Genomic DNA, 21,702 nt, shown 5'->3' with positions numbered 1-21,702 from the left:
AGTTGACTATCAGGTAGTGTGAAAAACTCATTATGGGGTTTTTGAGATCATTAATCAGAATATCTAGTTCTGCCTGGAAATGTTTTATTTCCTACCTTACTCCAGTTCCATCCTCAATCCTGCAGCTGCTGCCACAGTTTCAGTAAGGAATGGAACAGGTCAGATCCGAGGTCGATGAGATGACTGACTTTCTTTGCTGTCTTTCCGACGCTTTCTTCTCTGACAGTTTAAGCTAGCACATTACGAAATTAACTAGAATGCATTTGGACACATTGATAAACATGTCACTTTTAAAGGCTCAAAAAATATTACAACTGGTTGACTATTTTTTGTTGGCCTGAAGCTATGACATAGGAGCTCAAATAAGGAGTGCTGAGCAGCACTGATGGTGCAGGTTGTCTGGAGAAAGCAATGGGTGTAGTGGAGAAGGGGCATAAGGGTGTGTCTAACATCACCTACATTGCTTGTCTACTTACCTAGTGTTCTATGTCTTACTTATGGAGATTGTCAGTTGTTTGGAGCATGGGCTATTTTATTTATATTTGGAAAGCACCTATCACATTTTGTGCAATCTTGTGATTATTAATATCTTAATTTACAGAACCTGATTGGATTTACTGTTTTGTATTGTACTGTACTGTACTATATTGGAAATGGTTCTCTTCTCAATCTGGTAGGCATACATCTTGTGGGAAAGATTATCTTTTCTGCTGTGGCCCTTTTATGCTGCTCCAATAGTGCAAAGGAGCCAAGAGCCAACGGATCTCCTCAGCTGAGGATGCTCCTGGGGAGAAGTCCCTAGCTGGCACAGAACCAATGTAGCTGACTTCAGCTCCAGTACCCATGAAGCCCTAGGTGTGGCTTAAGCACTATTGCAAACTGGTTATTCTTGGCTGGTGGAAAGGCCCCTGGGAACCATAGTCAGCTGGCATACTTTAGAGCAACCCTCAGGTAATGATAAACTATCTCAGGGCTAACGTAGAACTAGCCCAAGGATAAAGAAGTCATAACTATATCTTTGCCATCTCCTAACCACCTCAGCTGCACCTAATGGATACTGAGTTTCTATCCCAGAAGAAATTTGCTGAAATATGTTTAGATGGCTGGGAAGCAATTCAACTGTAAAATGTCTACGCTCTCAGCAAGCAATCATGGTGTTCCCATGCAAAGGAAGATGTGAATCATGAAAACCATTCCTCACCCCCCAGCATCACCAGAAAATGCTGCTCCAGGTCCAGCTAACAATGGTGAAATGGACACACAAGGAAAGAAACAGACCAAACTTTAGTTGGTCCCCTGAAGTGTCATGTCTGCAACACAAGCCCCTCTTCTCTCCAGCGTAAAGGGACGCCAATTGTATTTATCCAACTACCAGACCAGATCCTTGTCCTGATCCCATTTCCCCATCTTCTGTAGCATGGTTCAATGTGGGGAGAGGCCAGACACCAGGAGCAGGGCCAGTAAAAATGTTGTAAGTGAGAAAGGAATGCAGTGACTAACTTTACCTCAGAAAACCAAAATTGTTTTACAATTGTGTTCTGTTCCTTTCCCTTTCTGGACCTAATCCCTCCCTCACTCCTCCCCCATTCTACACAGCTCCCATTTGTAAGGGGACAGTGAGATCAGTGGGGTGGGAGAAACGATGAAACTGTGTAGTCTTACAAGGGACAAAAGACAGCTGGTTCTAACTTTAGACAACCGAATGTAAGTTTTCTACAACTGTCCCATCCCCAACTGGGACCTTTCTAACCCATACCCTCCCTCCCTGCTCTGTGCAGTCTTGGGACCATCACCGCCTGATTGCTGGCTGAGAAGTGCAATGACGCAGGGGCACAATGATTTTTCCTTAATCATCTGTTTTTAAGAAATAGCTTTAGTCAAATGCATAAGAGTGGCTAATCAGAAATTAATAAACTCATTGATTTATAATGGTCTTGCGTGGGGACTATTTCAGGCTGGAGTGGAGCAGGAGCTGGATGGAGGAGATTAGTAAGGGGAAGCATTGTGACAATGCTGTGGCTTCAGCACTGCAGTTCAGTCTCACAGCCATATAGCAATGCATGGCATATTTTCCAGGGAGGAAAAGTTAGTGCACAGGTCTTCAACGCACTTGATCTTAAAATCAGGAGTGAAGCACAAGAGCAAGGGGGGATATTGGCAAGGAGGGTGGGAGGTCCATTGTAACTTACCAGCCTTGGGTTCTGGTTCCAGGAATGCATCAGGCACTGAAATCTTCTGTACAGGGAGGCCAAAGACTTGAACAGTTGCTCCAGGAGGTCTCATTGTACATGCCCCTTCTATGAGGAAACTTGACCAGTTGCTGTTAAGGGGTCCCAGTTCCAACTCTGAAGTGGCTTGTGATGCCCTCCTCAACCCTGCCAGTCTCATTGTCGCAAGGGCTACTGATGAGGGCCAGGATGATGAAGCAGCAGGGACTATGGAGTATACCCTGGAAGACAAGGAGCATGGGATTCTGCACTTCTAACTGGAGGAGCCGATAGATCCATCCCCGAGCCGGACCTTGAGTCACAGCAGGAACTTACCCACATCCCTCACTAGCTTACTTGTCCTCTACTCACCTTCAGATATGTGCTTCTGAGGTTTAGGTGTGGACAACAGGGGGATTATGATACAATCACATATATGTAGCATTCCTAGTGTATATGTATACTGTAGCCGGATCTATAGATTATGTATTAATTACATTGATTACTTAAGAATTTCCAGGATGGAGTTGTCACTTTGAAGGTTGAAAGGTTCTTGTCCCAAGATCAGGCCCCATATTATTAAAATTACTGTATAGATGGAAACCATGATGTGCACAGTTGCAATAATCACACTATAGGAACACTTCTATATTTACAATAGTTTATTAATATATTTAGCAAAGTCGTAAACACTTTAATTCAGTGATATAGATAAAGATAACGCAGAACGTACATCTGAACATCCATATGTATACTCACACCACTCTCTGCAAAAAACCCTGAAATGTTAGCCATTATCTTCCTTATCACCATCACCTTCCTCCTCATCACCAGAGGCCATCATCCTGACATCTTCCAAAGGCTACTACATCTCTCTCCTGTTGCACCCAGGCTGGGATGCAAGTTTTATAACATGTTACACTGACACACTATGTCTACTGCGTATTCAGTAGGGGTTTCGCCCCGTGTCCTTATTTGTATTGCCTCACCTTACTAATGTTTAAGTCCCCTTCTTATCTAGGTTAGTATATTAATGATCTCAACTTATTAGCATATACATTAATTCATTGCCATGGCACTCTTGTGTTCAGATGTCTGCAGATGTTCTATCCAAAAGTCGGTGTTAGCTCATGTTCCTGTGGTTGGCTGCTGTAGTTATGTCAAAATTCCCCTTTACACGCTCTATTTCCAGTTCTCCAAAAATTAGGGGTGACCATTAGGCCATTTATCTTTGCCAAAGATCATAGGTCTCAAACTTTATGCTAACTTCTAAAGTAAGTATCTTACAAGATACAGTCCTGTAGGTCCCTTGCATTACTGCTGAATAAAATAAATGCTAAAACTAGTTCTGTGGGCTACAATCCTTAGCTAAAGGGATCCACTTCTTCTAATAGTCTCTGTATTTACTCAATCCTTCCCTAATGCAAAATCCCGTAGGGATTTATATGCATAACTCACATCAGCGTTACTAGGAATGTCATGAGTTAATCTCACACATCAAGATGAACAAATAAGGCTAAATGTAGATAGGAATTATGGTAAGGAAGCATGCTGTAATAAAGTGTTAATAGCAACTGTAACACTGATAGATTATGCCTCTGATAGGTATAATAAGGAAAACATTTTAAAGAAAAACTCCAAATTGCTTAGAGTCAGACATTTTATTCAAAAATCAAGCAGGGAAAAATCTAGTTCTGCAAGCTATTTAGGCCATGATGGCTTTCAGGTATAATTCAGATCAAACTGTCACGAGTCCAGTTAGATGATAACACAATCAATTGTTGATACATTTGTCTTGTCATAACCTCTGGCAACTTTCTTTAACACATGATGGTTGACAAAGGCGCTCTGTGGTGTGAATTTGAGGCATTGTTTGACTATCATGTCTTGCTATGTTCAAATGTGTTTGAAGAGGTGTGAAGCTCCAGTAAGTAAGATTTCCAGGACTTCCACTTGCAGGCATAGAGATTGTGAGATGATAGTATTTTAATATTCACACGTACACATAGGTATTATTCATCTAAAGTGTGTAAACCAAAAAAATCAAGGCTTTTCGGCCCTCAGCAAAACCTCTAAGCATGTACTTAATTTTAATCATGTGTTTAAGAACTTTGCTGAATTGGGATCTTCATCTGGAGTCTCTCCAGCTCAAGTATAAAACTATAGAATTTGAAGAAAATATTCGTTTGAACTCTATGTTCCTTTTATTGTTTTTCTAAACTCATATTCAAAGATATATTAAAAGCTGTTTATTGGTGTTGAAATGTTATAATATGCAAGCGATACAGGCTGCATGTATTTAGTGAACTAACTCAAGGTCTCCTTGGTGGAAAAAAAAGGGCAAAAAGTTGGTTGCATTTTTTTTTGTTCATTCCAGTTGACTTCTGAATGCTTGACAGTTTGGAAAGGTGAAGTTCTATTAGTACCAAATTAGGGTACTAATATCCATCTGTTGATAAAGATATACATTTCATTAATTTTAATCAGAAAAAGAACTAATATGACAGACACCATAAGATCTTTATTCTTTTCCCTCTATGTTCAATGTTGAATCTTCAAAACTGATAAACTGGTGGTAAATTCCAGAATGAGCCATTGCTGCTGTTGAGATTTTCATTTTCTTAAGGCCTTTATCCTGTGGTGAGTGGCAAAGATTGAACAGATGTTGCACTTCAGTGCAAATAGGAGCTGGGGCTGGGTGTTGGCACAAGTAAAATTAAGCACAAGACATAGTATGCTTCTCTGAGCAGAATGACATCTCAAGCCCTCTGTGCATTTGCTCCTTTATTCAAGAGTGTCAGGTAAAACATAGAAGTGCACAGAAAGAATAGGATTATTTTCTGAGACCGGGATTTAAGAGTTATCCCTGTTACATTAATGAGGCACTTAGCTACCTGTTTGTTACCAGACTGAAGTAACTTGATAGCTATGCAACATACCTCATTAATATGGGAGGGTGTTTTCTTGTACTTCTGGGGCCAGATTCTGAGCTGGTGTAAATCAAGATAGCCTCATTGACTTCAGTAGATCTATTCTGATTTATGTTTTCTGAGGAGCTGGTCTCCTGCCTCCTGAATTTCACATTTTTACCTTGCACTGATAGGAGTCTGACTCATGAGTGCTGGAAACATACAAGACTTTATGGCCTGACCCCAGGCACATGATCTGAGTCAGATGACAAAAGATGTCACAGGACAGGGGCCAATGTCTATTGATTTTTGTGATTACTGCTACAAACCCTTAAGCAAACCCTTAAGTGTTAATGGAGCAAGAAGAAGGATTGGCGGAAAGAGGATTTAACTATGTACATGTTTTTGTTAAATGGTTGTGCTTACCCACATGCCATGCAGAACCTATCCACTTTCTGGTTAAAAAAGCTGAGAACTGCTGTTAACAAAGAAAAGGATTTAAAAAGCACATGCCTTTAATGTATTTGAAAATGTTTTATTTTAATTGAAGGCTAATGTAGCATGGGACAAATTCTGCTTCCGCCTTCTTGGCATGGATGGCCTTGTCAGTGAAATCGCTGCATGGGAGGGGATGGTTCATCATGAAGAATGCCCCCCTCTGCCATGATGGATTTCTAATGTGTGAAGAGGCTCTCTGCTTGACTATGAGTAGGTAGAGGTGGAGATCTTCTAGTAGTAGGCCCTGCAGCGGGGTCATGTAAGAAGTGCAGAGGACTGCTTCATTCAGCAGTCTGAATTAGCTTGCACCAATAGCTCTGCAACCACTCTATTGCCTGGGAGGAAGGATTTCTTCCACTTTTTCCCCTGTGCCTTTTCCCAGCCCACATTCCAGCTACTCAGAATGACATCTCAGGACATCTCACATTCCAGCTACTCAGAATGACCTGCAGGAGGATTTCACATTCAAAGGACATTCATTGCCTTTGTCTTCCCTTTTCTTTGTTATTTAAGTACAGAAAAGGAAACCAAAACATTCCGTCTATTCCCATTTCAAGTAATATGGTGCAAAGCAACACTGAGCATATTTATTCAATGGCTGAGCATATTTATTCAAGGAATTCAGTCTCCACACAAACTAAGTCTTTAAAATGGGCTTTCAGAAATATCAAGCCAAACTGCTTTTATATTGTTCTGCCAGTTATGGAAAAGGCTGAAAAGAAACTTGAATCCTTTTAACTTTAGAATGCAGATGAAAAAGCTGCCCTCTTTTTGGGAGGCTTTATAACTACCAAGTTCATTTGTGGTGAGTGAAATTCACAGCTGTGTTCCTGGGGCAGTAGAAGTCCTATGCGACACTTAAATGCCATTATACTATCTGGAGCAGGGACTATGTCTACGAATGTGGACAGTGCTTACTGACTCTAAGTGCTACCTGATGTAACCAGTAAATAAGTTTACAAATGGAGTGTGTGAAAATAGGCTGTCACCTTATATTTTGAAACTAGCATATAGGATGTTGTAATCACTGAAACAAAGCCACAAATTATACTTGTTTAAACTGGATTAGAATGAGATCTTATACCATCAGCAACAGAGATGGTTGAAATACTTGCCCATCTTTTTGTTGTTGTTGTTGAAATTATGTTTTTGAACAAGGAAAGAATCATTTAGTTTAGGAAATAGCTATTCAAGGCAATATCATGTTTTTTTAGCATTGAAACTAGGATACATTAACTTTAACAATATATTGTAGCACAATCTGCTTAAGTCTCTCTGGCTTGTTAGGTTAGCCTACACTGCAAATTTTAATTCCCATTTTTCCATACTGGTGCATCTTCCCCATTGCTACCAATGGTGAACACAGAGATCTGTTGCTTTCAGCACCATGTCATGAAATCCTGAAACTTCTGTACATTGCACAGTTGCTAGCAATGGGGTAAATGCACTATTATTGAAAAACAAGTATTAATTTTCCTAGTATAGATGCACCCTTAGTGACTTATGTTAGGACAGTCTATTCTCACATGCATGGGTACACAACTCCTACTGAAACCAATGCGAGCTGCTCACACATATCAGAAGGTAGAAATTGGCTGATACTCTATAAACAAAGCCTGCATGGCCCCAGCATAACTAACGGGTTTAATAAATATTCTTCATTAGAATTAGTTATGTTATTTTACTGGTAATTAAATTACTACAAAAAGTAGTAACCGAATGCAAATATATTTGCAGTTTGTAATTTCACCAGTGGTAGTAGTAGGATTTTGTGCCTTCTCCTTAAGGAACCAATTAAGCCAAAGAAATCACAAGTTGTCCTCAGCTGCCGCCATTGGAGGTCAGATCTGAAATGGGCCACAAAAGCTTCATAACATTTTAATCCCAGCAGAAAATGGGAACATGACAGTTTTATCTGGTTTAGTAATTTCTTAATTACTGATTCTGCAAAAACCAAAGAGGACAGAGGTGAAGGATAAACCACAGCTAGAATAATTTATTTGGATTTATTGTTGTGTTTTTCCTTTTGGGATTTTGGACCTTCACAGATATAGGTTGGTGAAAGGGGAAAAGAAGATTTGTATCAAGCTTTAAGGTATGTGAAATCAAGCAGCATGAAGGTTAAAAAAGACACCCCTAAAAACTAATGAGCTAAACTAGTTATTTTAAACAGTGTAAATAAACTCTTTAGAAATAACATTTCCAGTAAAATTCTGATGGAAAATATGACCACTCAAATATCTGGGCCTTTAGTTGTTCACCAATCTTTTTTAAGCTTGCTAGAACTGGAACACTCTCTTAGAAAACACATCAAACCATTTGTTGTTTATAAGTACTCTTTGGGTTATACCACACTATACTACTACTAAAATTGGAAATTACCTTGTGACTGGATGCCTGGGATGAGCCACACTGTGAATGCCATACTCAGGGCAGACTGCAAGAAATAGGGCAGACAATCCTCAAAACTGGAGGGTTTTTAATTAGATGCACCAAGACAGTAACAAAAGACCTTCTGCAGTACCACACTGGTTAACCAAATGCAAACATGGTCCCTGTTAGGCATTCCAGCCCTTGCCTCCCACCCAGACAAACAGGCCTAATATAGTGAGTGGTTACTGGAAACCCACTTCACCAAATGTAGGTTCTATTAATCCCAAAGGATTAGACGCTTACCCCCAGGTCAATATGCATCTCAGATTTTACCCAAATATCACACTCTCAGCCAATCCTTAATAAACTAACTAAATATTTTACTAATAAAAGAAAAGAATTGAGTTACAAATGGTTAATAGATCATATACATACAAATGATTGCAAAGTCCTTATATCAGGTTTCTAGCAGTGAAGATGTTTCATGTTAGGACTTGATCTAACAAGTGAGTGTCCCTACATATTATTACCTTTAATATCAGAACCCATTTAATATATTAAATTTTTCCCCACAGACTTTTGTCTATCTAAGGAGATACATATACTGGGTCTTTCAGTTATAAATGATCAAATGTAATCCCTGAGATCAAGTATTTAGACTCTGAAATAAATATATTCTGAGTAGTAATAACTACTGGGAGATTTAGAAATAAGGCATACTTTAAAAATGAATAGATAGAGCTAGGAATAGGCTGAACAGTGCTAATATATTAGGAATAGTTTAAATCCAGGTCTGTTTGGAATCTAAGGGTTGAACAAGTGTTTTACTTTCTATGCACCACTTATTATTACTATACCTGCTGCTGATCCATTGAGTACTTTTACCTGATTGTCTTAACATCATAATCAATCCTGCAAATACTTCCATTAAGCCGTGTATTTACTCCTGAGAGGAGTCATATTGCTGTCAGTGATACTCTCGGTAGTAAGCTGGTAGGAAGTATTTGCAAGATATAGTCTATATAGGCTTTAAAATAAAGATGTGATGTTAGTTTTTCCATGGTAAGACTGATTTTGACATGCAACCACCACGTCTTTGCCATATGTGCTTCTCTGACACAGGAGAATACTTTTTAAATGAAATGTTTGAAGTAATCACACAAACCATCCCTGAGGTATGACGATGCAGAAAACAAAGATGCCCATGCTGTAAAATGGTTTAAAAATTAATTGTGGAACATCACATGGAGCACCAGCTGAGTCAGCCCACTAGTGGAGGGATAGCTATGCCCCATGGAGAATTAACCCCCACAGGAAATGATGGTGTCTGCATCAACTGGGGAATGACTAAGGTAGGGCAACGTAAAGTGAGGTTAGGGCAGCATATGAATCCTGTTGATGAAGGCTGTTGGGGAGACACACAGTATCAGTGTGTCTCCTAGATGTCCTGGCTCCACTTTTGAAGTTGTGTGGACACCATATGGGAGTTGCAGGTACCTTTTAGTGTTTCAACGTGAGGGATAACAACTAGCTCATATGCTTATCTTTGGCACTCAGCACAGTAGTATCTGAATATCTCACAAATATTAATTAATTTATCCTCACAAGGACCTCATGAGGTAAGGACATATTATCTCCATTTTACAGAGGGGAACAGACACACAGCAGGACTAATCTCTTCTAAAAAAAAGAAAAGACTCTGCTGGCCAGAAAACAAGAATTCTGTTTCACCAAACATTGTGCTGTTTTGAAATTTGTTCTCTTTCCAACATAGAACGAAAATGAGACCGTTTGAAAGATTTCACAAAATGGAGAGAAAGAAACTTTCTCAGCCTGATGGTTAGGCCACTGGCCTGTTGGAGACCAGTTGGAGATCTGCCTGATTTGGAGCAGAGACTTGTAGCTGGGTCTTCCACATCCCCAGGCCAGTGCCCAAGTCTTGCGGTCTGTAGGCACAGTCTCAGGATGCAAGCTCTCTGTCTAGCACCCTGTACTGAGAGCTTAGTCTACATCAGGTGTTCTCAACCTATTTACCATTGTGGGCCACATATGCAGCTCTCTCTGTGTTATGTGAGCTGCATCCACACAATATATATACTACCTGAATGGCCCTGAGGATGTCGCATAGGCCACAGCTGTCTGATGATTGGGCCACAGGTTGAGAAGCACTGGCCTAACATGTTCCCTCTGCTCACTCCCTGGAACTAATGCTGAGTCCTCAGACTCCCTTGTAGCTTAAACATACCCTTCTCCCAGAACTCAACTCAAAAGTGCGAGCCTTCTGGTTTACTCTTCAAAGTAGGTATGGTAGGTAGATACAGCATATAACACATTTTGCACAGAAATCTAAAACATTAGTGCTCTTAACTTAATCATACAAGAAAAACACAGATCTATAAAAAAACAATACACCCTACATGGCTCCCCTTACTCTGGCTCACCCTTCCCTTGGGAGTCCTTGGGGGACCATCTGAATTCAGGTAGGCTGAGTTCCTCCTGCCATATCAGGTTACAGAAACAGCTTATCTCATCTTGAGCAGGTCAAAACGGCTGAAGAAAGGAAAGAGATCAGCTCCTGTCCTTTTATAACCTTCCCGATCCTATGGCAAGTGAAGAGCTGTTCATTCCCAACAGGTGACCTCATCACTAGGCAAACTCTCCCTTGATCTGGTTGGGAGCTGGTCTACAGTCTATGGTGTTTATATTTCAATAAAGGATGATCCTGATGTGATGAGCCTCCATTGTCAGCCCTGTACCACTACATCTTGGAATTTCAGCCCAACATGGAGGTAAAGAGACCACAGAGAAGGCAACTAGTTCCCACATTCAAAATGGAGTTTGCAGCTTGGTAAAAATACATACAGAGTTCATGTTCTCACACAGAATTCATAAATTGTACAGATTCCTAAATCATCACAGAGCCCTCTTAGCTGTCAAAAGCAATGGGACATGAGAAAGGCTCAGTTTCCTTAATTACAGAGGCCCATGATGTCAACAGGAATTGTTTTAGACTTGCTGTTATGAGGTATTATACATTTCCTCTAACCAAATTGTGGAGAATAAGGGAATTACATGCATTTTTTATCATACGCACCTTGGTTTATCTGTGTGATATCAACCTGTCTGAATGCATAAAGTTAAATCAAAGGAGGGAAACCAACAAGAAACAAAACAATGGTAAAGATAAGGTGATACTGTAAGGAAATACCAAAGGTCCTTGGGAAACTAATTAAGGGGGAAATAATCCACAGTCTGGCACACACTAGGTTGGACCACATAGTTCTATCCTTGAGGGAGGTGAAGGCAGGCAGACCTGTAACCTGAGGGGTACACTCAGGGACAAAGGGGATCTAACATGCATTTTTGCCAGTATCCATGACACATGTAAACAAGAGAAATAACAGCTTGTCACTCACATAGGGCACTATGTGTCTAGCATATTATCATCTAATGTCACATAGATACTGTAAGGTGCGTGTGTGCCAGGCAAAGGCTAACTTGATTTGTTGATGACAAAAGAGATCTTTGCATTTACTAGAAAGGGAATTCTGAACATCCATGTCGTAGAAAGTGTGAGCCTGAGGCCTAATATAATGATCTGAGGCCTGAACCAAAGTCTGGCTTTAGGAAACAGCAACTGCTTGCCTGCTTACAAGTTCACTGACTAGTGCAGGAACTTGGCAGAAACATAGCATTGTTAATGCATTGGCATTTTTAAGAAGCAGTAGTAGAAATACAGTGTTGTTAAAGTATTAGCATTCCACAACTCCCCTGATAGATAGTGACTGCAGAAACATAATCCTGGAAGACAGTACAAGTGCTCCCCGAACAGAAATACAATATATGGAGGCAGTATAGGCTCTCACCAAGATACAGTGTTGCACAAACACAATCATGAGAGAGTACAGAAACACCCCAACCTTAAGATAGTGGAGACAGGATGATGGATGAAGATGTTATGCTTGCTTTGGAAGCAAGGTATGGAACAATAGCCAACGTAGGAGATGCAATGTGAAACTTGTTTGTAACAGGGTGTAAGAAAGGGGTCCCAGCAGGGGAATCTTTTTTTGGCCCACAAGATAATGGAAACTCCCGCCTTTAACTGAGCTGGTCCATTGTAACGAGCATACATTTCCTAGTGTACCTGTAGCTCCTATGGGGTGCTAGCACTGTGCTTTGCTTACAATAAACTTGGCAGAGCACCTTCACCAGCTAACTGAGTCAGTAGTTATTCTTGGGCAGCACTAAAGAGGTTGCCGGATTCAGCTAGCTGCAGAGGCTGAGACAGCATCCAGCGGGAACTCACACTGGCACACAAGCCTGACTGACAACAATCGGGAGAAGGACATCACCACTACTGCCATTAGTACTTTTCTAGGTTTATACTGGATGGTGAGAACTAGGACTGGTAGTGCCAGAAGTGGTGGTGTGATTGGAGTAAAAATTACAACCTCAGTTGACTTTTGCAGTTCAAATACTAAAATTTCAAAGCTAACAGGAGGCAGTTTGGTGTCATGCAATGAATTACACTGAATAGTGTCTCCAGCTAAACTGCATTTGGAAGACATCCCAAGCAATGCAATGCAACCTTGCAGTAGGCCAAATTGCTTGTCTGTTCACTCAAAAGTTCACAAGAATAAAAGCTTACGTCTACTTTGGTTCTACAAAATATTCTCTAGCCCATTAGAGATTCTACTGCCTAAGATCTGATTTCAGATGCTTCATCTAAGCTACAGCAAGAGTCTCCTGAGTACTTCTCTGTTTAGATTTCTTATAACCAAGCCTTTCTGGACCAACAATTCATTATACCGTCACAGTACTAGTTTCAGCTGCAGAAGAAAAGAAACCAGATTAAATTAAGTGTTTCCTGTGATTAAAAAAAAAACTATTTTCTTCATGGAATTATATAACAACCACAAAACGTTGGGTTGAAAGGCTGAATTTGAGCTTTGCCCTAAAAGTGAAAGCTCAGCATTTCTGTCAAGAATGAATATGAAAGGGGGGAGCGAGGGAATTTGTCCATTTACAATTACATCACCCATTCAGAATCCTTGCTTTTATTGATGTAGATGCTTTAGCTTACCAAAAGAAAATCTGAATCCTACCCAGTTATGCTGAGCAATTCTGGGCACTCAGGATTCTTTTGGCAGTGCAATAAATGTTGAAGATGACCATAAACCTTTTGCTTAATTTCAGAGGAGACTGCTTTCCCTCAACACAACATTTCTGACATGGGAGTAGATATTTATGCACACTGAAAAAGTATGACAGTGGAGAAAAAAAGAAAGGATAGGCATGAAATACAGCTACAGCCAATTGTACTCAGGATTAATTCCAGAAGAAAAATCAAATCCAGTTTTTAAATGTTACTTACTTTCAGATGAAAAATAATAGGAAAGTGCCAAGCAAAGAGAGAACTGCCTGATGATTCATGCCATGAATTCAGTGTCTGTGCCCATTTTAAAGGAACTTCAAGATATACCCTTGGCCATAGGCAATACAAGTGTCCATTGTGATTCAAGACAGGCCATTCCTGTTGCTTTTGTCCTTACTATTCAGAAACTTTTCTTCAGGCAATAAGATGGAAAGATATATCTATATTCCTACAGCATAAAGGCCTCAAGGCCAAAATGTCATCTCTTGCCTTCTTTTTTTATTCCCAGCACATACTTTCAGAAATAATGATTTGAGGTTTTTGGTTTGCTTTGTAACCAAGTATCTGATATGTCAGCACGTGTCAGATTTGTGACCAAATCTCCAGGATGTTCAGCCATCACTAGGAGACAGGATCAACATTTCAAAGATGGCTCCTGACGCTAGAGGATAGGAAGGCAAATAGATAATATAACTAATATCACTTTGGCGGTGGTTAAAAAAAGCACAGGAGTTTTCTGATCTGGAGTGGGCTGACCATGTGATGCTACAAGTATCATCTTGCATTTTTCAGGGATTGAACACAGGTCCTGCAGCCCTAACATCATGAGTCACTTTAGTTGAACTAAAAGAGTAATCCACTTAGTCTGGAGATATAGCACTCATATCTAGAGCTGATTGAAAAACAGTTTTCCTGTCTCATGAGAATTTTCAAGATTTAAATTTTTCCCCCATCCTGAAAAGGGACAAAAAAAATGAAACCTAGAAAATTTTCAAACCAAAATTAACAAACAAACAAAAACTGGCTCACATGGATTGAAATGTTTCATTTCAATAATTTCTAAATGTTTTATTTCTATTTTGACATTTTATATATTTTTATTATAAATTAACTTAAGTTTCAAAATGAAAAGTTATTTTGAATGAAAAAATTGACCTTGTATTTAAAAAAAAAATTAAAATGGGAAATTGATTAAAATCAATCCTTTCCTATGTAAAGTTTTGGTTTTGCTGAATCAGCATTTTACAATGGAAAACACGGTCTCCTTTAGGGTACTCCACTTAGGTCTCAGGCATACAACAACAATACTCTTAGACTGTGAGGGTCCATAGCACTGTATGTTTGTGGCAACATTGCATATTTCGGGTGTATAAAAGCTCCATACAGTTATTATTGATCTGATGTAGCCAGTTTAACTGGGGATGACTGCATGGCCACTGCCAGTCTGTGGTTGAACAATGTCTTCTCCTGATCTCAAGTCTGATCTTCGGGACTCGATGTGTGGAGTCTTAATCTCCAAGGCAGACTTTATGACCAAAAAAGTGCTAGCTGGTGATGACCAGTAATGACTTCAATTCTCTAAAGGCCAGCTCTCAATAATATATTTCTAATACTGATAAAATCAAAACATCTTATGCCTAATTTTCACCACTGACATGTACGATATGTCTCCAGCTTCCTGATGTCTTGTTTAAGCAGCGTCCATCTTTCAGATCTGTATAAGAGGATTGGAAGTACACAAATTTGATAAATATGTACTTTTGTATGTAATATCACCTTCTTTTGGCTCCAGACCCTATGCCAGTCCTTAATGGCTGAGGCTGCTAAATTGATTCGCCTTAGACTGTCTGTACCTATCTGATGACAAATTATGCCTAGATAGATGAAATCATCTACTACTTCCACAGTTTTTCCAGCAGCACAGATATCTTGTATCACAACTTTTGTGCCAATGCTCTGGATTTTTGTTTTTTGACCAACAAATCCTTAGCCCAAGGGCAGCTGCCCACAGGCTGGTATCTTTAAGGTTGTTTGCATCCTAGTTAAAGAGGACGACATCATTTGTATAATCCAGGTTTCTAAAAGGAGTTAAAAATGTCAGTTATAATCATAGTTGTGGAGATATGTTCAAGGAGCCAATCCACTGTGCAGCAGAAGAGGGCTGGGGCCAGAACACATCCCTGCCTCACCCTGGATCTAGTATAAAACTTGTTGGACTGTGGGTTCCCCATCTTACTTATATCCCTGAGGCATTATGTAGATCTTGAATTAACCTCAAGAGGATGTCAGGAATGTCAGTGTCTCATAGGGCCTTCCACAGGGCAGCTCTATCGGCAGAACTGAAGGCTGTCTTTAGGTCGACATGTGCTGCTGTCAAAGGACGATTAAATTTGTGACAGATCTCAGATAAAATATATAGAGCAAATAGAGTGTCCATTGAAGAACATCTGGCAATGAAGCCTGATTGCTCTGTGTGATGTTTCACAAGAAGAGGCTGGAGCTGGACATGTAGGACATCTATACAAACTTTTCTGGGAACAGAAAGCAAAGTTATTGTCCTGCAGTTGCTGCAGTCAGTGCATGGGCCTTTTCCCTTATAAAGTGGGATGATGATCCCTTCTTTCCACTCCACTGATACCTTCCCAGTAGTCCACGCCCAGACAAAAAGTTGGTGTAATGCTACATTTATGGCTCTATGAGACAGCTGAGAAGTCCAAGTGTTATGCAATCTGGGCCAGCAGCTTGCCCACTTCACAATTTCTTTTTGTGGTGAAGCAAACCTTTTCCAGTGTAGGTACATCTGCTCAGGTCCAGGGATTGAATCTACTACTAATGAGTCCAAATCTGGCTGGGCACAGCGTCACTTTAGAATGGCTAAGTGAAGTCTCATAGTATTCTTTTCATCTTTACAGGACCTCTTTTTGGGCTGAGCATGTATTACTATTAGCCATATGTATTGACATAAACCCTGCACAAAGTCCAGTTTTGGATCAAAATGATTGAAGAGCTTTAAATGTAGGTCATAATTTATTAGATCTTATTCCCTTTTCTGCCTCTTTTGCCAAGTTCTTAGAATTATCTTCATGATCCACTTTTGCTCTTAACCCAAAAATACTTTGTAAATATTTACATTCAGTGGCATCATGGTTTGACCTCAGATTTCTTTTGCAGGACTTGAAATGTCTCAACGAATAGCCAAGGGCATTGCTTTTAGCATTCCGGTTTAGGGGTGGCATCAATGGCTTCTTGGATTACTGTGTTTATGTCTGTCAAAACTGCTTCTATGTCATCTGTGAGAGTGCCAAGTGGGTCGAGTTTGTTATGCACTGTGATGAGTACTTGTTAGCAAGTACTGAATTGTTGTTACATTGTGGCTTATATGTCAGAACGGGCTCACTCTTCTGTTGAAATTGGGGGTAATTGACCAATAAGGGGACAATGGTCAGTATTTGCTAGGTCTTCTGCATCTCTGTAGGTCTGATATGACCTCTCTCTATTATATTTGTGGACCAATATATGATCCAGGTCTTCCTCATCTGGCCTTCATTGGATATCCAGGTTTCCCAATGCATAACAAAGCATCTGAATCAACAGGCAATGATGGCTATATTATGAGAAGCACAAAAGGAGAGAAATCTCACAAAGTTGTCATTTATTCTTCCAGAGCAGAATGGCCTGAGAATAGTCTCGAAGCCATTTCTGGGATAACTTGGTGTAGCATTCATATCTCCAGCTACAATAAGTTTGCCGTGCAGTGAACAGATTGCATCACTATTACTAGCTGCTGTTAGAATTAATCTTTATTAGTGTCTGAGGCATCTGCAGTGGAAGCAAAGGCTACAATGATGGACAGCTGCTTATGGTGATGCATCAACCTGTCATATAGCAGTCAATCAGAAATAGGATGCCACATTGTAAGTGATTTATTAAAGGGTGGATGGAGGACGAATGCCAGCCTGTTTATGGAGTTGGTTCCTTCAGAATATAGTAAACTTGCATCCTCCAATGAATGTTTTCCATTGTAATGAGTCTTTCCTTGGTTACCTCAGCAAGTACAAACTTATATCTTTTCAACTCTTAGACTAAAACAACCTGGTACCTGGCCTCATATAGGCATTATGGAGTTTGGCCTAAAAGTGTGGACTATGCCACCAGTTTTCTTGGAGAGGAATCCTGCAATTTTCTTGGTAAACTCCTGCTTTCAGTGTGATCACCCCAGCAAGTCTGAATTCAGTTCAGTACCTGCAGTTCTGTTCTCTCAGGAGCATTGGAAGGGATCACCAGTGACCAGCCACCTTCATAAAGCAGAGTATTATTTATTCAGAATAAAAGCATTTCAGATAAAATGTATCTTAAAACAATTTACAGCTTATTCACATGCTTCACTTACCATCTTCCCCATGGGGGCCCTGGCTGGAAATACTTCAAGTCCTTCCACAAGGCCTGGTTCTGTTGGCCATAGTCTCATGCCTATCATAGTCCCAGATGGCGAGTGACCATCTGACTCCCAGATCAGAGCTTGTTTTTGTATACAGTTTCAAGACATTGGTCTTCTTAAGCTTCTTGAACCAGGTCAAACCAGTCTATGAGCTTCCTCCCCAGGGACAGGGTCTGAAACGTCCAAGACTTCTTAGCTGCATTGTTTCAGAAATGGAGATTTGCATTAATTACCATGCATTGACCTAAGTTCCTGCAGAAAGCATCATTTATCTGATCCATTTAATCAGAAATGCAAAGCAAGACTGTACAGAGAGACACACAACATTTACAATATTAATACAATAGCCTTTGAATATCCTATGAATCAACAGCATCTGTGACATCTCAATACAATTATCTTTAATATTCCATTGTTCTATTGCATTCTATACTCTATTGAAAACATAGAAATCCCAGCTGGCTGATACTGTACATCAGTATTTTCTAAGTTTAGTGTTAGAAAGACAGCAGGCCTTAAAAGCACATAATTCTCATTACCCTTTTGCCTTTTCCTCCTCAGTTCAGTTCTAACCTCAGTTTAGTGACTGCTATCTGGAGAATTATTACAGCTGGAATCAAAGCCATATCCCCTGTGAAAGCTCTCTCCCTCTGCTTCCAAATGGTATAAATTTCAAGCATAAAGCTTTAACACTAAGAGTTCATGAGAATACTGAATGCTAAAATCATGTCAGAACTTAAGGGAAGAGGAGTGGAAGAAAAGCAATGTGGTAAATTACAATGGACTCATTTTAAGGTGTGAACACACCCAAATAATTAGCTTTGATTCCCAGGGTGCTCCTGACATTATAAGCACCTCATGAGTTCAGCTGCAGCGGCCACATGAAATTTCATGGAAAAAAATATTTGGATGTGTGTGTGTGTGTGAGGGGGGAAATAACCCCCAAAGTTCACTGAATGAGGACACTAATCTTCCTTCAAAACATGGAAACAGCAGTGGCTTATGACAGCAGCAGTAGAAGCCAAAAAAAAAAAAAGAAAAAAGAAAGAAAGAAAAAAAGAAAGAAAGAAAGAAAGAAAGAAAGAAAAGCCTCTGCACTGCAGGCTTTGTTGGGAAAGGTACAAACATTAACCTTTGTTTTGTAGAACTGCTGAGAGATTTTACATTGACAGTCAATAAGAAAAATACTGAAAACAAAATTAAGGGCCCTATTCTGCAATCATTATTTGTCAGCAGAACTATTCATATGAGTAAATACTGTTCAGTACCTTCAGTGCAAGAAAGGTATGGCCCGAAACTAAGTGACCCACATATTTTATGGTCAATGTTTCATAATTTCTCCTGGACAAAAAAACAGACTGGTACAAAATGTTTTCAGGACCAGAACATTTTCTAAGCTCTGTTTCTGCACCTGTGATCAGCTCAAAAATATGTTACTCTCTGAATTCCAGCAGCACAACATTCACCCAGCATCATCAACATTACCACCGCTCACCTGCATGCAGTAGCAACAAATCCAAACACTATCTAGTAGCATCCAGGACCAGCAATTAAATTGGATGTGTGTCTATACTGCAATGGGAGAGGAAGGTGGTATGTCCACTGTGAGATTGTAGTAAAGCATCCTGAGCTATGACTCAGCCCAATTTTTGCTCATCCTTTGAGGATCTATATTGTTTCCCAGGAAACTAGCTGGCTTGTGCAAGAATACATAAAAAAGTAAGAAGTTTTCATTTTAGAATGAAAACTACCAAGGCTGATCACGTCTCAAAAAAATCTGACATATCATTTTTTGAATAGGACAAAGGAGAATTGGTCCAGAGGTCAAATCTCAGTCATCTTTTGGGGGGGACTTAAGCATGATAGTGATGCCGCGTTGGAGCTCGTTTATGGTGTTTTATTTCCATTTTATTTTTTCCACAGCCAAATAACAAGATCATTCAGCAGTGTCCCCACATGCATTGGAAATGGATGTAAGTTGTTAGCACTGCATAGGAGAGAGAAAAATCAGCAGATAAGAAAGAAAATAGGTTTTTTCAGAACAACCGAGGCACGAGGTCATGGGACAGAATGTCCACAGAGTGAAATGAGACTTGGCTTTCTCTTGAGAAGTCATTGGCACAGGCCAGGAAAAAAAAAGTCTCTAATTTGGATACTTTAAGGTTTAATTATTCAATCAATTTTCTTAAAAAGGAATAATGCAGCACCCTCACCTGAGAGCTTGTCTACATGGTATATTAGGCTGTACTAGAAAGGTGTAAATTGCAGTGCGCGTTAGCATGTTGTACACTAATTGAGCCTTGGGCCCTGCTTTGCACACTAAAAGTTCCTTAGTGAGCTTTAATGTAGCACTGTTTCAACTACAAGGGCCAGTTAGCATGTGACACGCTAGTGCATACTACAATCGACACCCCTTTAGGGCATGCACCATACAGACAAGTTCTTAGGGAGTAGGGCTGAGATGAAAAGGAGCAATGAAGAATTTTAGAGCTTTCAGTTTACTAACACTTTGTGCTATTCATTTATTTTATGTTTAAGTCTGTGACTTTGTATCACACTGCAAGAAGCAGCGCAAGAGTTATCAGCACTTTAAAGGGTCATGAAAGTGCATACCATCAATTGCAGGGCAGTCAAAGTGACAACAAAACTGCAGCCTGCCAAAGGCTGGAAAGAGATGAGAGAATGAGTGAGTTAAAGAGTGAGAAGACAGGAGAAAGAAAGTAAGTTGTATCACTTAAACTCAGTGATGTATGAATTCTGAGGCTAAATTTGAAAGTTAGGAATTGAAAGTCGGGCTGCCCAACAAAAAGTTAGCAGAGTCAGACAACTAGCTTAATGGCTAGAAAACAAGCCATTTTATGGTAGTCCAAACAGTTGGCAAGAGAGCCACCTTAGGAACTAGTCAGCTAGCTTAAGGCAGGTCTACACTTAAAATGCTGCAGTGGCGCCGCTGCAGCTGTGCCGTTGTAGTGCTTCAGTGAAGACACTACTATGCTGATGGGAGAGCTTCTCCTGTCAGCATAGTTAATCCACCTCCCTGAGAGGCAGTAGCTATGTTGATGGGTAGTTCTGTCATTGACTTAGCGCTGTCTAAACTGGGGGTTAGGTTAGTTTAACTGCATTGCTCAGGGAGGTGGATTTTTCACAGCCATGAATGACGTAGTTATACTGATGTAAGTTTATAGTGTAGACCTGGCCTAAGCCAACAGCTCTTTTAGAGAATCAGTCAACCATAGCGTGCCAAATGAAAAAACAAGATAAGAAACCTCGATGTCAAATATCGCTAATTCCCAGAGCTGGTTCCACTACGCGACAGAACAGGCAGTTGTCTAAGGCAGCAAAATATTAAGGGCGACTTAATGTTTAGTGACAGTTTATTTCGCAAGTGGATATGAGACTAGGAGGGGGTGCACATTTTCCAGATTGCCTGGAAAGCAAAAACTGTAAAGCAGTTGCTATCAATTCTTGGGGATTTAAAGAATAAAAGCTAGAGATCTCATTAACTAAATACAAGAAGGCAATTAAAGTTTATGAGTAGGCAGTCTGAAATGACCTTGCAAAAACAGAAGTGAGAATCATGGGAATTATCTCCCTGTACACACTTTACATACCACATGTTCTATATTGGTGTTATTTTGCAGTTTTCGTTTATCTGAGCGATCTTGAAGCCAGATAGGAAACTTCTGGAATCTGGTCACTTCTGATTGAGGCTTCCAGTCCCTAGCAACCCTTTACTATTCCCCCTCACAAACCCAGGAATCTCATATGCTAGGTCATCTCTGAATCTCAGTGGCCTTGGAATCAGCTCACTCTAAAGCTAAACTGCATCACAGAAACCCAGCTTTCTACACCGTCTTAGCCTCTTAGAGTAATAAATAAAAATAGTCTTAGTTTTATCAGATGCTGCCTGTTTTGCATCCTTTTACACACAATAGTCATTTCCAGCAAGTCTTTGGACACAGTTTGAATTATGGATTAATTTTTCATAGTAGTGTGTTAGGAATTGCAAATATGTGGTGAATCCCTTTATTGTTAAAGTTGAGTCTCTGTTCTTTCCTTTTAAATTTATTATTGCCCTCCCGCACTTTCTTATAAGTTCCTTATAATAAGGCTATTGTACTT

This window comes from Emydura macquarii, unplaced genomic scaffold (assembly GCF_026122565.2).
Source record: "Emydura macquarii macquarii isolate MOO-44397 ecotype Brisbane River unplaced genomic scaffold, CSIRO-AGI_Emac_v2 contig_431, whole genome shotgun sequence".
NCBI classification, from domain to species: Eukaryota; Metazoa; Chordata; order Testudines; family Chelidae; genus Emydura; species Emydura macquarii.
The sequence above is the reverse complement of the archived record's forward strand: the minus strand, read 5'-3'. Positions refer to the sequence as shown.